Source organism: Eulemur rufifrons, chromosome 28 (genome assembly GCF_041146395.1).
Source record: "Eulemur rufifrons isolate Redbay chromosome 28, OSU_ERuf_1, whole genome shotgun sequence".
Lineage (NCBI taxonomy): Eukaryota > Metazoa > Chordata > Mammalia > Primates > Lemuridae > Eulemur > Eulemur rufifrons.
The window spans coordinates 34,794,085-34,806,868 of record NC_091010.1 but is presented as its reverse complement, the minus strand read 5'-3'; positions in this window follow the sequence as shown (position 1 = coordinate 34,806,868).

Here is a 12,784-nt window from a genome sequence, read left to right as displayed (position 1 = left end):
TAAGTAACAAAGTTAATGAAAGGGATTGTTCAAAATTAGCTGGGCACAGATAATCTCACTGACACTGAGTCTAAATTACAGGGATCATTTTACCAGACACATGCTAGCTAGTTGCTCATGATGGCCTCATCCTCAGAATAGAAAGAATAGCTTTATGTCCCACATCTTATGCTGAAGTTGAATGTGGTACCACAAGGAGCCAATGAGGCAAAAAAGATTCAGGCTTCTAAACATAGTCATAATCCTATTTTGTCCACTAAAAGAAGGTCTCAGGTCAAGTTTTAGTAGGGCAAGGTATTTTCTCACTGTTAAAGTGGTACTCTCTGAAATACAATTTTCTTAATGGGTAAACTGATGTGATTATTTCAATACATCAGTCAGGCTTATAAAAATATAATATCAAAATAATCATAATGTTTGACGTCTTAAAGTCTGTTTCTTCAAAAACCAAATCTGGAAGATATTCTGAATGAAAGTGAGTATTAAACAGAAGTGATATCCCTCCATTTCACAAGGGAGCTAATTTGTAGAAAACTGAAAGGTGAAATTTTATAACTCAAGTGTTCCCTCATGTCTGCGATAGGAAGAAGCTCTTATGTGTTTAGGAAATAAGAGTCACAACGTTGAAATGACTAAAGCCCTCACTGACAAAAAGGCACCGGCAATTTCTTTTCCCCTTTTACACCTCTAAGAAAGAAAATAGCAAATTATGCATTGGAAAGGTTGAAAGATATCACATTGCTTTAAAAAAAAAAAAGATTACATATTTGAGATATGTTTGTTAAAGAATGACGTTAAACCCTGATGTGTTTTATCTCTGGGGAATGGAAATTATAGCATAATGGTGGCTCTGAGAAGAAAGCATTTGTAATTGAAAAACATGAGTAGTTAGGGCTCATCCCTGAGCTAAGACAATTCATGAGTTGCAGCAACATGTAGAGTCATCCTGATGTTTGGGAGACATGGGAACAGATGTATGGGTGAAGTATCTCCCTTCCTAACCTACAGTATGTCCTTGTTCAAGGTATCACATGTACATCATGCAGACAGTAGGCAGACTGGCATTCTGTCTGCTGCTGATCTGACAGGAAGTGTCTGAGAGGAAGTCACAAGGGCATTTGCATTACTTGCAACTAGCCTCTTTCCCCAATAGTCAAGTAATATGGCCACATTTTATTTAATATGCCGTGATTCTCTTCTTGGTGTTCTTGGATAAAATTTTATGTATATTAACTCATAATAAACAGAGATCCCTTATTGTTTCCCATATCTAGATATGGAAACTACACTATTGAGAGTTCAAATATTCAGAAGCTCAGTTAGTGGCAGAACTGTGATTCAAACTCTGGCCCCGGAGCCTTTGTTTAAAACACCACTCTTGTGCCTATAAAACTTGCATATGTTTATAAATCTCAGTAAATAAAGCCCATGTTGGATCCTTCACTTACTTCAGGAAATTTTGTGCTAACAAAACTCTGTAAGGACGTGTATGCAAATCCAGAGTTATCTTTTCTCCCATTTTGTGTTTATTCAAATCAAATGATTCAATCAAACATATAAAGAAAACCAAAACAGGAAAAAAAATTAACAAAAAAGTTTTACTATGAAGATAAAAATCACCTGTAATTAACAAGGCTTTAATCTGTATCCTGAGTTTAGGTTTCTAATTTGTTTTGAGCATGGCTGTGAATGAATTTACATCTAGAAGAGTTGGGAAATTATTTAATACTTGATAAATTGTTTTTGTCCTGCAATGTCTAATATGGAAGCACCAATGTCTTTGTTACAGAAGTGAATACTTTCTGACACATGGAATAACAGTGTTCAGCAATGCCTTGAGCAATATTTAAGTCAGCCTTAATGATGACATGGTAAAGCCTTCCAAGCTCTAAAAATAATTTGTTTAAGTACTTTTCTACAACTGTAAGGAATGAAGGCATTGTCACTTTAAATACAATTACATTGATTTATTTTCAGTATTTCCATTAAGGTTTATTTAAATGTCTTTTCTCTTTATTAAATGCTTTTGTGTATTGGTGACAGTGTCATTGTGTTGTTTATTTGAATTAAGTTTTATTTGAATGCCCCTGACGCATCACACTCACATAGACAAGCGCACACACACACACACACACACAGAGCTTTTCCTTGTTCAGTCCTTTCATTTATTTCACATAAGCTTATTCACAACTTTTATATGTGTTGAAATTAATGACTTTTGAAAACACTCATTATGGGTAGTGTCCTTTTCTATAATTAGTTTTCTTTTTTATTGCTTTATTCTTTTTATCCATCTATAACTTTTATTTTATGGAAATAAATTAAACAATTAGGTCCAGAAGGTGTTTTACATTACTGTAAATATTTTTATTCTCCTGAATTTGCACTGGCTGTTTTATTTCTTATTTTTACCATTGTAATATGGATTCCTCTCATTAACCTGTAATCCTCTAGAGACTGTGGCTCTCTCCATACTCCATTATGGCTAGAAGCAAAAGTTCTTTCCAAATTCTTTGTGAACATACATAAGGCAATAGAAAAAATATTTCTGACAGATTTAATGTGGATTTCACACAAGGTAAGTAAACTCTAACTTCATAATATCACATGATCATGTAGTATCTAAATGATACTGAAAATGCCACCACAGGATGAGGTTGATATATAACCAGATCCTAACTTAGTTCAAAGACAACAGATTTAATGGTGGTTGTTAGCACTTTCCAGGTTCTGAAGCCACCAACTTACAATCCTCCTCACACACAAGCCTTAACATATACAGACTATAAACATGAAATGCCCAGGCATGGTCCTATGGGCCTTCTGCTCAAGAGATTGTATTAAAGACAAATGAACAGGAAGGATTGTTGTCTGAAGACAATATTGCAGATAGTTTTAACTCAAAGACTTTCAAATGAGACTGCCCGCCTCTGACTAACTTGTGGAGCTAAACTTTCTAAACCTGTTTTCTAATTTGCAAAAGAAAGACAATAATTGTATCTAATTGATAGTATTTCTGTGATGATTAAAATGGATAATAAATATATTTTGTCCCTTGGTGCAGATGGAAGGTAAGAACTCAGTATATATTGCACATGGTTTTATATTTTTCCCTTTTAAATAATTTTATTAAGTAATATATTATGTGTTCTAATATTTTTTTATTTCTTGTACTGTTTAATACTTTTTATTAATACCTTATCATAATGACATAATCACAAATGGCATAGGAAAATCTCTGGCTCAGTCAGTAGTGTAATTTTCAAAGACATTATCTATAAATGTATAGATATACATTTAGATATATCTATAAATGTAGGCCATTTAATTTAATAGAAACATATACCCTACATTTTTTAAAAAATAGGCCATTTGAAACTGAATTTGTAGAAAATTTTGATTTATCAAAGCTTCTCTAGGTGCTTCAGATGTGTGATGATTTTTTTTAGCTATTTACTATAGTTGTTGAAATGACCAAATCAAATGAAGAGTTTACAATTCCTAATAGACAGGGAGATAAGATTAAGGGTTCTGTTTTAGACCTGTCATTAGTTGGTAATCTTGGGTGAATTGTTTACTCAATTAATTTTTCATGACATGGGAACATTTTACTAGATGTGCACTATCTTAAATAAACTAATGGGGGCCTGGCAGGTTCTATTATCAAGTCAGAATAAAGAATTTGAAGAATTTAGGTCAGGAGGGATCTTATGTTATCTAGTCCAGATATAGAAACCTGGAATGCCTATAAAGCCATGCAGTTAATTAAAATGAAGAAAGTTTGACACCAGTAGCTGAAACAAGATGATAAATGGGAATTAATGGTCAGTATTGTGGATATGGGAGAAGATGTTTTTATTTATGGTCAATTAGAGAAAATAAAACCTGTCGGGGGCGGGGGGCAGGGGGGCGTGCAGTAATTTCTTACTTCCTATTTATTGGTGCCATGAACAACATAGTACAACGTTGCCAGATTTTCTGATGTTCAAATGCCAAGAAATATTTCAAGAGATACTGGAAATTAAGATTTTCATGCGAAATATTGTGAATTCTATATTTTGGCAACAAATTTGTTTTTTAATAATATTTTGCAGCCAAATAAACAGATTATGGTGCTGCATTTGACCCAAGAACCACCAAATTGTCATCTGTTCAAATACAGTTTCCAGTGTGATGCTTGAATTTATCCATGGCACCCCTAAGAAGTTATCATTAAGTTTATGCTTATACAATTTTACAAATGGTATGCTCATTACTACCTTTGTCAATTATTCGTATATTTAGACAGCATTGATAGGAAGTTATTTTCTTCTATTTATTGTTTTTGCAAAAAAATAGTATCAATGACTGTCCTCTACATATATAAATACAATTTCATTTTTTTAAAACCATGATAAAAAATCTAATCAGCTTATTTTTTTTCTATTGGAGAAAATTATCACATCTCTACCTCCATGATAACACCTAAATCTTTTCTCATTTCAATTATTTCACATTAAGTTGGAGTTTCATCATCTTTTTAGTTGAAACTGCTAAATTGCTAGAATCTCCCTGTATTCTTAGAAGTATTCAGGATGGAGCTAAATACTGTATCGTAAATGTAATCCATGAGGACAGTGTCAGTGCTGGAGAGCTATCCTTTGACCATACTAGTATCAAGGTAGGACATAAAAATCTCTTTGCTTCTAGAAGTACTCTGCTATGCAAATTAAATATTGTAACTTTTATATTAACATCACTGGCCTTTTTGTTTTCTGATTTTTCTTCATAATTTATGCCACTTGATCCAACAAGAAGATATCCTCAGGTTCCTACGGCCAGTAAAAGTTTCTAAGACTCAGGCTAAAATAATACAATATTACCCAAAAGTTTGAAATTTGTTTATGTCATTGTTCATATTTTTATAATGATTTATCCATGTCATTAATGGGTTTTTTTTGTTGTTGTTTGTTTGTTTGTCGAGACAAAGTCTCACTCTGTTGCCCACGCTAGAGTGCCATGGCATGAGCCTAGCTCACAGCAACCTCAAACTCCTGGGCTTAAGCAATCCTCCTGCCTCAGCCTCCCTAGTAGCTGGGATTGCAGGCAAGTGCCACCATGCCTGGCTGTCATTAGTGTTTTTAATCATAGTTTTGAACAATAATCTACAAGATTATTTTGGAATTTTTCTTTTAAAATCAAAAACATTTTTTAAAATATTACTGTGAAACTTTTCTTTAGAAGTAAACAATGTTTATTGCAACTATAAAGATTATGCTAATGAAGTTCTCTTTTAGATTGCTGGGAATTTGAGATGGCTCATATTTACGGTAAGAAGTAACATAGAGTCTCTGAGATACCAAGTGTGAAATCTGGGATGATACTGAATAGCATATCAAAGTCAAGTTCTCTTCCTGCTCTACATCAATATCATTCTATGTTTGAGAAAAAGGTTTGGTGATCAGTTTGACAATAGCCAATTGCATCATTGTCTAGGCTTCACATTTAATTCTTTCCCAATGAATTTTATTTTATTCTAATTACTTTATCTTGCCTTCTTATGTTCTGTATATTCTTCCCTTGAAGGAAACAATCTATGCATCTCTAAGAACATTTCTAGTTTGTATTTTTTGATTGATGAATAAGTCATTATGTAGGACTCTGCAAAGGACAAAAGGATCTTTTTTAACTGTCAGGTGGTGAGGTAATGTTACCCTGAGTGACTCATATAACATGACATTTTAGCCCTTAGTGATGCGTCATCCACGTCTTCCCCACGTCTCCGTGTTAAGGGCTTTAGGAGGTCATTTAGGGACATGCAGTTTTAGCCACAACTTGGAGAGCTATTTATCACTATCTAACTTCACTTTGAAAAGTTTTTCTAATACATTTATGTGGGTAATATATGGTATGTGGACTGTCCACATGAGTAATTTTTAATAAGTGTACATTAATCCTATTGTGGAAGGCGGGGAGAGGGCAGTGGGAAAGAGATATAGATTTTAGGACCCATAGACTTCAGAACTTTCCTTTACGGTTCTCAAGAACACATCTGTGGTGAGAGTGTCCTTTATCAATCTAAAAAGAAAAAAACAAAACAAAACAAAGTTTAGTGGATCAGTACCACAACTTCCTAGCTGTTTACTTCTTCTTTATTAAATTTCCATTTGAACTGGTTTTCAAATCTAGCTCTTCAGGACCTCCATATTATTCTAATCACTCACAATCCAATTATCTCATCTCATTGTCTTTCTGCCAGTCTTTCTGCCAAACCACAGTCTGAATACTGTTTTTGCCACTTTTCCCTGCTCCTGCTTCTGTCCTACTGAGTATTTCAGGAGAAAGTTGCATGGCTTTGATGACTAGCTTTATTTAATTATATAATTTTTTAATCCTTATTTTTATAAGGTATTTTTATTTATTTGTATATAATTTTTCTCATTCTCCAGAACTGCTGGCTCCAAGATTTACAATTATGTCTCAAGTTCCTAAACATCAAGCCCTTTTTCTAAAACTTGCATCATTTCTGTTATTATTGTTTTGAAGTTCATTCTGAGCCACAATTCCTCCTTATTCTCTTGAATAAAACCAAACGTGCTTTAAAATCCATGGTGATTTTTTTTTCTTTTGCCTAAAACTCTAGCTATTACAATGAAGGGTAACTTATTAAATAATAAACTAAATCAGATAAACGTGCTTTACATTTTCTGGGCATACATACTCTTGAAGTCCACTGGTGTACCATAGCTCTTTCCTAAGAATTCACTCTCAGTCTGCCTCCTTTACTCTCCATTTTGAACGTTAGGTTTTAGCATCTCTGCTTCTATGTTGTTGCCTATTGGTATTTATTCATCTCTGCCCAGCTTTTAGCTATATGCGTCCTCTTGGATGAGTGTCTATTAGGGCATTGTTGTTCAGGAAAGTGGAGTGCTAACTTTCTGTGTTCTAGGGGCATAGAGGCTTGACTTCTCAGCCTATGTGAGCTTGGACAAGATATTACATGTCCCTAAGTTTTAGTTTTCTCATTTCAATAATTGAAAGAAATTTAATATAATAAGGCTTTTCATAAGTGTTCTATTGTTGCATAACAAAGTTTTACAAAACTAGAAGTTTAAAATAACACAAATCTATCATTTCACAGTTTTTTGTTGGTCAGAAGTCTAGACAAGGGTTAACTGTGTCCTCAATTCATGGGGTCACCAGTCTGAAAACAAGGGATCAGCCAGAGTTAAAAGTTCATCCGAGCCTTGAAGTTCTCTCCCCAAATCACCTCTTCTGGAAAAACTTAGTTCTTTGTGGTGGTGAAGACTGGGGTCCTCACTTTCTTGTTTGCTTGAATAGTAGGAGCCATTCTCAGTTCCTAGATGCACCAACCCTATTCTGTACAACATAACACTTTGCTCCTTTAAGGACAGACGAAGAATCTATCATGCTTCAAATTTCTTTTTAATGGCTCACCTAATGGAGACAGTTCCACCCTGAATAATCTCCCTTTTGATTAACTTAAAGTCAACTTAAAGGAACATTAAGTACATCTGCAAAATCTCTTCTGGTACATAAAGTAAAGCAATCATGAGAGTAATACTACATCTTATTTATGAGTCCTGCTTACATGTAAAGGAGAAGATTACATATAATATGAACATCAAAGGGTTAGAATTTGGGAACCATCTTTAAATTCTGCCTACCACAGACATCTAATTCATAAAATTACTATGATGGTTAAACTATAACGTACTTAACATGTAAAATTAACATTGATCCCCACATTGTAGATCTTGGTACTCAAAAGACCAGAAAACAGATTACTGATTTTCTAAGTTCTATGGTTTAGGTCTTGGTAGCATCTGATTCATTTTCTTAAAAACGATAAACTTGTACATACATACTCTCAAAATTATAGGAAGGCCAAATTTCTATTATATGTTCTAATGTAAACTGCCAGTCAAATAAAACTTATGACACTAAGAACTCCTTGAGAAACTGAAGTAGAAATCTGGAAAAGTGATTACTGACTAAAAGTGAGGAATTTTAAATGTGGAGGAATAAGACAAGCCGGAAGATGGAAGAGGCAAACAAAACTGTCTTGCTAGTGATTACTCTGAGTGCTTCCTCTGTTTATTTGCAGTTTAATGGCTTTCTTGAATTGTTTTTGCTCAAAAATTAAGTTAAATCCACATGATGTGTGTCCCTGACTCCTACTGGTAGACATAAATAAAAACTTTCTGGGTTCGGAGTTGGAAACCCTCTTTTCTCTCATTCTTTACAGCAATGCAGCTGTAGGTCACAACTGAGTGCTGGGCAGGCCACATTTCAGACCCTCCTAATGCATTTTATTGATAGGTTGTTGCTTTCAAAACAATTACTGTTATTTTCATGCTCCCAGCAGCAAGTGTTGTGATCTAGAGAAAGGTCTGTAGTGGTCTCATCAGTCACACTCTGCCTTTGACATCTTCAGAGGCAAATTCCCAAAGACAAAACAAGGATCTGTCATGCAATATTTCATCTCATGCACTCAATAACTTACGCTTTTCATGGTTGGTAATCTGTGACATGCTGAGCTTACACTAATGAATTTCCATTCCACACAGCACAGCCACGATTTTTCCTTTGTATTTAGTGCTGAGCAGGTGGTGTTTTCTAATCATTTATGCTCAGTTCATCTGTTGTCACGAGCAACAAAAATTAGAGATATGTGCGGTTGCTTGTGTGGTAAAATGATGATGAATAGAACAAGGTTGTATATGCTTGGTTCAGAGAAACATTTAATTTGAAATCCATGGCAACAGAAGTGTGTGAGGCGGGGCTAAGCCCTCCTGTGTCATAAAAAAAAAATGATTCAACATCATCTAGCAATCCTTCGGCTTGGTTCTCACCATTATTGAGAAGTAATGAATTACAGCACAGAATCAGTGGTAGAAGTGGTGAGACGTTAACTGATTAACTGTGGTTGACAGAACAAAGTTCTTCTGCAGCAATTTCAAACTAAATTTCCAAAACTAAACTAAATATCCTCTGTGCTCTTAAATTGCCTCATTTTAACCATTATCATATCCCTTATTTTCCCTATATTGTTTTTTAACTATTTTTCTTGCCCACTACATTGTAAGATTTTTTATTTCTTCTTCATTTCTCTATTAGCTTTTCTGATATTTGACAGCTGGCAGGTAGTCAGGAAATATGCATTTTTGGTTAGAATATACTCAAACACAAATACAATCACTGCCCTTTCCTAATTTGCTGAGGAATTTCAAAGCTGCTAAATCCTTAGACTATAATATGCTCAGTCATTTTAGCAGTTTTTAATATAGGCCTTTATATTGAGCAGGTCAATAAATTTTAAGATGCTCTATTACAGCTATAATTTTACGTACTTTAAATTAATAAGGTAGAGCTTATGACTTTTTGTTGGAACAGCTTTTACAAGTATCCATTTTACTATGCTCTAGAGCTGAACTGATAGATAAATAACAACCATTTCCTCTTTGGGAGTAGAGCCGCTTTACCCTCCAGGGCTCTTATTTTGAGGCAAGATTCACCATTTTAGAGATAAATCTGAGATTAGGTACACAACTGTGTTAACAATTGGAATGAGATGTAGGAGAATTAGGTATCAACTGGAAATCCATTCAGGATGCAACAGTGGGGTAATTTATATAACAGCAGTTTCCAGAAATAAAATTAATATTTGCCAGCACCCTGTGGGATATATCAGTCACAATATAAACAGTTTTTATTCATGGTAATTTCTGACTTAAAGCCCATTAATTTGCAGAGTGTGAACTAATGGATTAGAGAGAAAAGTAGACTTGAGATGGAGGAAAACAAAAATCTACTTCGAGCTGAGATAAGACTCTTTAGCAGAAATCACCAGATGGTTAAGACAGATGTATTCTCTGTGGCTTTTTACCCTACCTGCAAAATCATAAGTATCATAATCTTGTGAACTTCTTAAAGTTCAATAATTTGTTAGCATGGTTACTGGAAAGTATTTAGGGACAGCACTTTGTTTTCCAAATGCAATTGTAATATCTAAAAAGAAAGCAAAAACTAGGGATATAATCGTCTACGTGTATCTTAAGCAATTTATAAGGGACATACATAAATATATATATATAAATGATATATATGTTATTCAGTGTACATAAGTATAATTCAAAGGCTGAGAGGACTTGAAGTTAAATAACCTCTGAGTGAGATGGATTCAGGAAAGTCTTTCTTGAGAACCAAATTATTTTTAAGGATCTCCCAAGGGCAGAAGCACACATTGGGGGAAGAAGCAGCAAACCAAGAATAAAGGCATTTTGAAAGGCAGAAACAGCCTGGTGAATAGAGGTCAGTGCAACTGACTGGCAGGAGCCCAAGGGCCACTGAGGGAATAAAGTGACATGAGATTAATAAACTGTAGCTGCTGAGAAGGTCTTCACAGAGCCACGTGCTTTCCATCGGAAAGGCACTATACGTTCTTGGGCAGGTGAACAAAACACAAAGGAAAATTCTTGAGGATGATAATGATAACAACAGCTAACACTTATTGAATGCTTATTTTCCAAAAAAATATATGTCTTAACTTACGTCTCATGGCAAATCTTTGCGGTAGGTACTATTATTAGCTCTATTATTAGTCCAATTTTTTAGAAGAAAAACAGTACACGGCATTTTGTGACTCCCCTAAAGACACAGAGGTAGTAAGTGATACAAATAAGTTCTGATACATTTAGCCTGGCTAGACACCTCAGAGCAATCACCATGGCATACTGCTGCTCAAAGTATACTATAGAAGTCACCAAAATATTGAAAGGAATGGGTCAAATTTCATTACAATGAAATCAACCTAAAGTTCAAGGCAATTCATTTTTAATGGAAACAGCCTTCAGAAGAGAAAAAAAAAATCTTTACTTATAATGTACCACCATCTTCAGCACTAAATTATTGCTGCTTTTTGTCACAGTGGAGAATTATTCATTCATACTCAGAGCCGCTAGATTGAAAATAAAGTATGATACAAGTCAACATAAGGAAAAATGTGAGGTGCATGTGCCAGCTAGAAATTTTTTGTGATGTAGTAGCATCTATTCTCGCCTCAGACACAGACATATATAACCTGAAACTAGAAATGACAGTGAAATATTGCGGGGAAAAGGTAATCTCTAGGAGAAAACCTGGTCACAGGCAAGAAGAAGAACAAAATGTTCAATGGAGAAAAGTGTACTGGAAGGAGATCTTTTGGTTTTTCATACCCTATAATATGAATTAAAAATAATTAGTGTCTGCAAATTCTTCCTATCTTTAGGGAGACAGTATTGCTTAAGTCCCTTCCCTGCCAAGCAGAAAAATTTATTTTATAAGTATAGGTATGTTATTTGTCTAGTACATTCATTGAGTCACGAATTTCCCCTTATATTCATATCAATAGCAATACAACTAAAATGGTATGTTCTTATTTTTAAACTTAGAATTTTGCTTTTCACTTTGATTTTTTATGACTTTCAAAATAATCTAAGCCACTTGCTGTAGTCCCCTTTCATGATACAGTCCCATGAGAAAGGTTCTGTCTTCCTCTGCTTTCCTAACTTTATTTCAACACCTCAAGCAGACTTCAATTTTCACATTTTCCATTAATCTTTTGCTGTAATTTTCATATATTTTTCACATCTCTTCTTTTCCCTAAATTTGTATGCCCTATCATTCTCCAAGTTTCTCAGATTCTATTTAGTTCATCTTGTATAATTAAATGTGATAAAAGTGATAACAATTTCAATTAATTTAAGCTTACATTTATCATATAACTACATGTTAGGCATTATGATCGTTCCTCAGGAATAGGAACTATGTATTCAGTGGAGAAAGCTCCAGATTCACCCATATTCAGAAGGGCCCCATGTGTGGCTTAATTCTCTGATGTTGCCAGCTTCTTAATAAGTTTTGAATAAGTCCCCTCTCCCATTTTCATTTTGCACCGAACAATTCAAATGATATAGCCGGTCCTCAGTGGAAAAACAGACTTTTTGACACGTGAGAAATACAGTGTAAAGCACTGTAATAGAGGAAGTATAGGGAACAGTAGATGACAGTAGGGGAACTTACAATGAATACCTAACCTAAAAATGACTGTGGAGAGGAGGGTCAGGAAATGTTCTCATGAAGGAGGTGTTATCTAAGCTGAGCTGTGAGGGGAGAGTGAGAGTGATCAAGTTAAAGTGGTAAGAGAGGATGAAGATTGGGGTGTCTTTAATAATGCAACACTGTGGGCTTTTTTTTTTTTTTAAGAAAGACAAGTGCTAAGTAGCAGACATGATGAATTACCACTGCTCCTGCATCTGACCTTGTTCTGCCCAAGCCAATTTGTATGGGAAAAAGAGAGTCATAGAGAGATTCTGTTGTGAAAAGAAGGAGCAAAAATAAATAGAAGAACCAGAATTCCAACTATTTGGCATGGTAAGTAGTGTTGGTATCTTGTACGACAAGGGGAAAGTAGCTGATCCTAAATCGTATTTCCAGTACATCACCTCAAAACTCACCCCTCACCAAGAAGAACATCTGAATGGAGAACTGACTCTAACAATAGGAGGCTATGGGGTATACAGGTGGTACAGAAGTTGATGGATAAAAGAAGATGTAAAGAACCAGGACTGGACCTGAATGGGGCTGGATCTTGATAGAGAACATTCCAGTGTAGAGATACCAAAGAACTCACACAAGTCCTCCATTATAGGTCCAGCATTTGATCTCCTATTACTCAATTAATTGTATCCAAAGAATCAGTGACAGCAAGGAGAAAATTGAGATAACAGGAATCTAAATG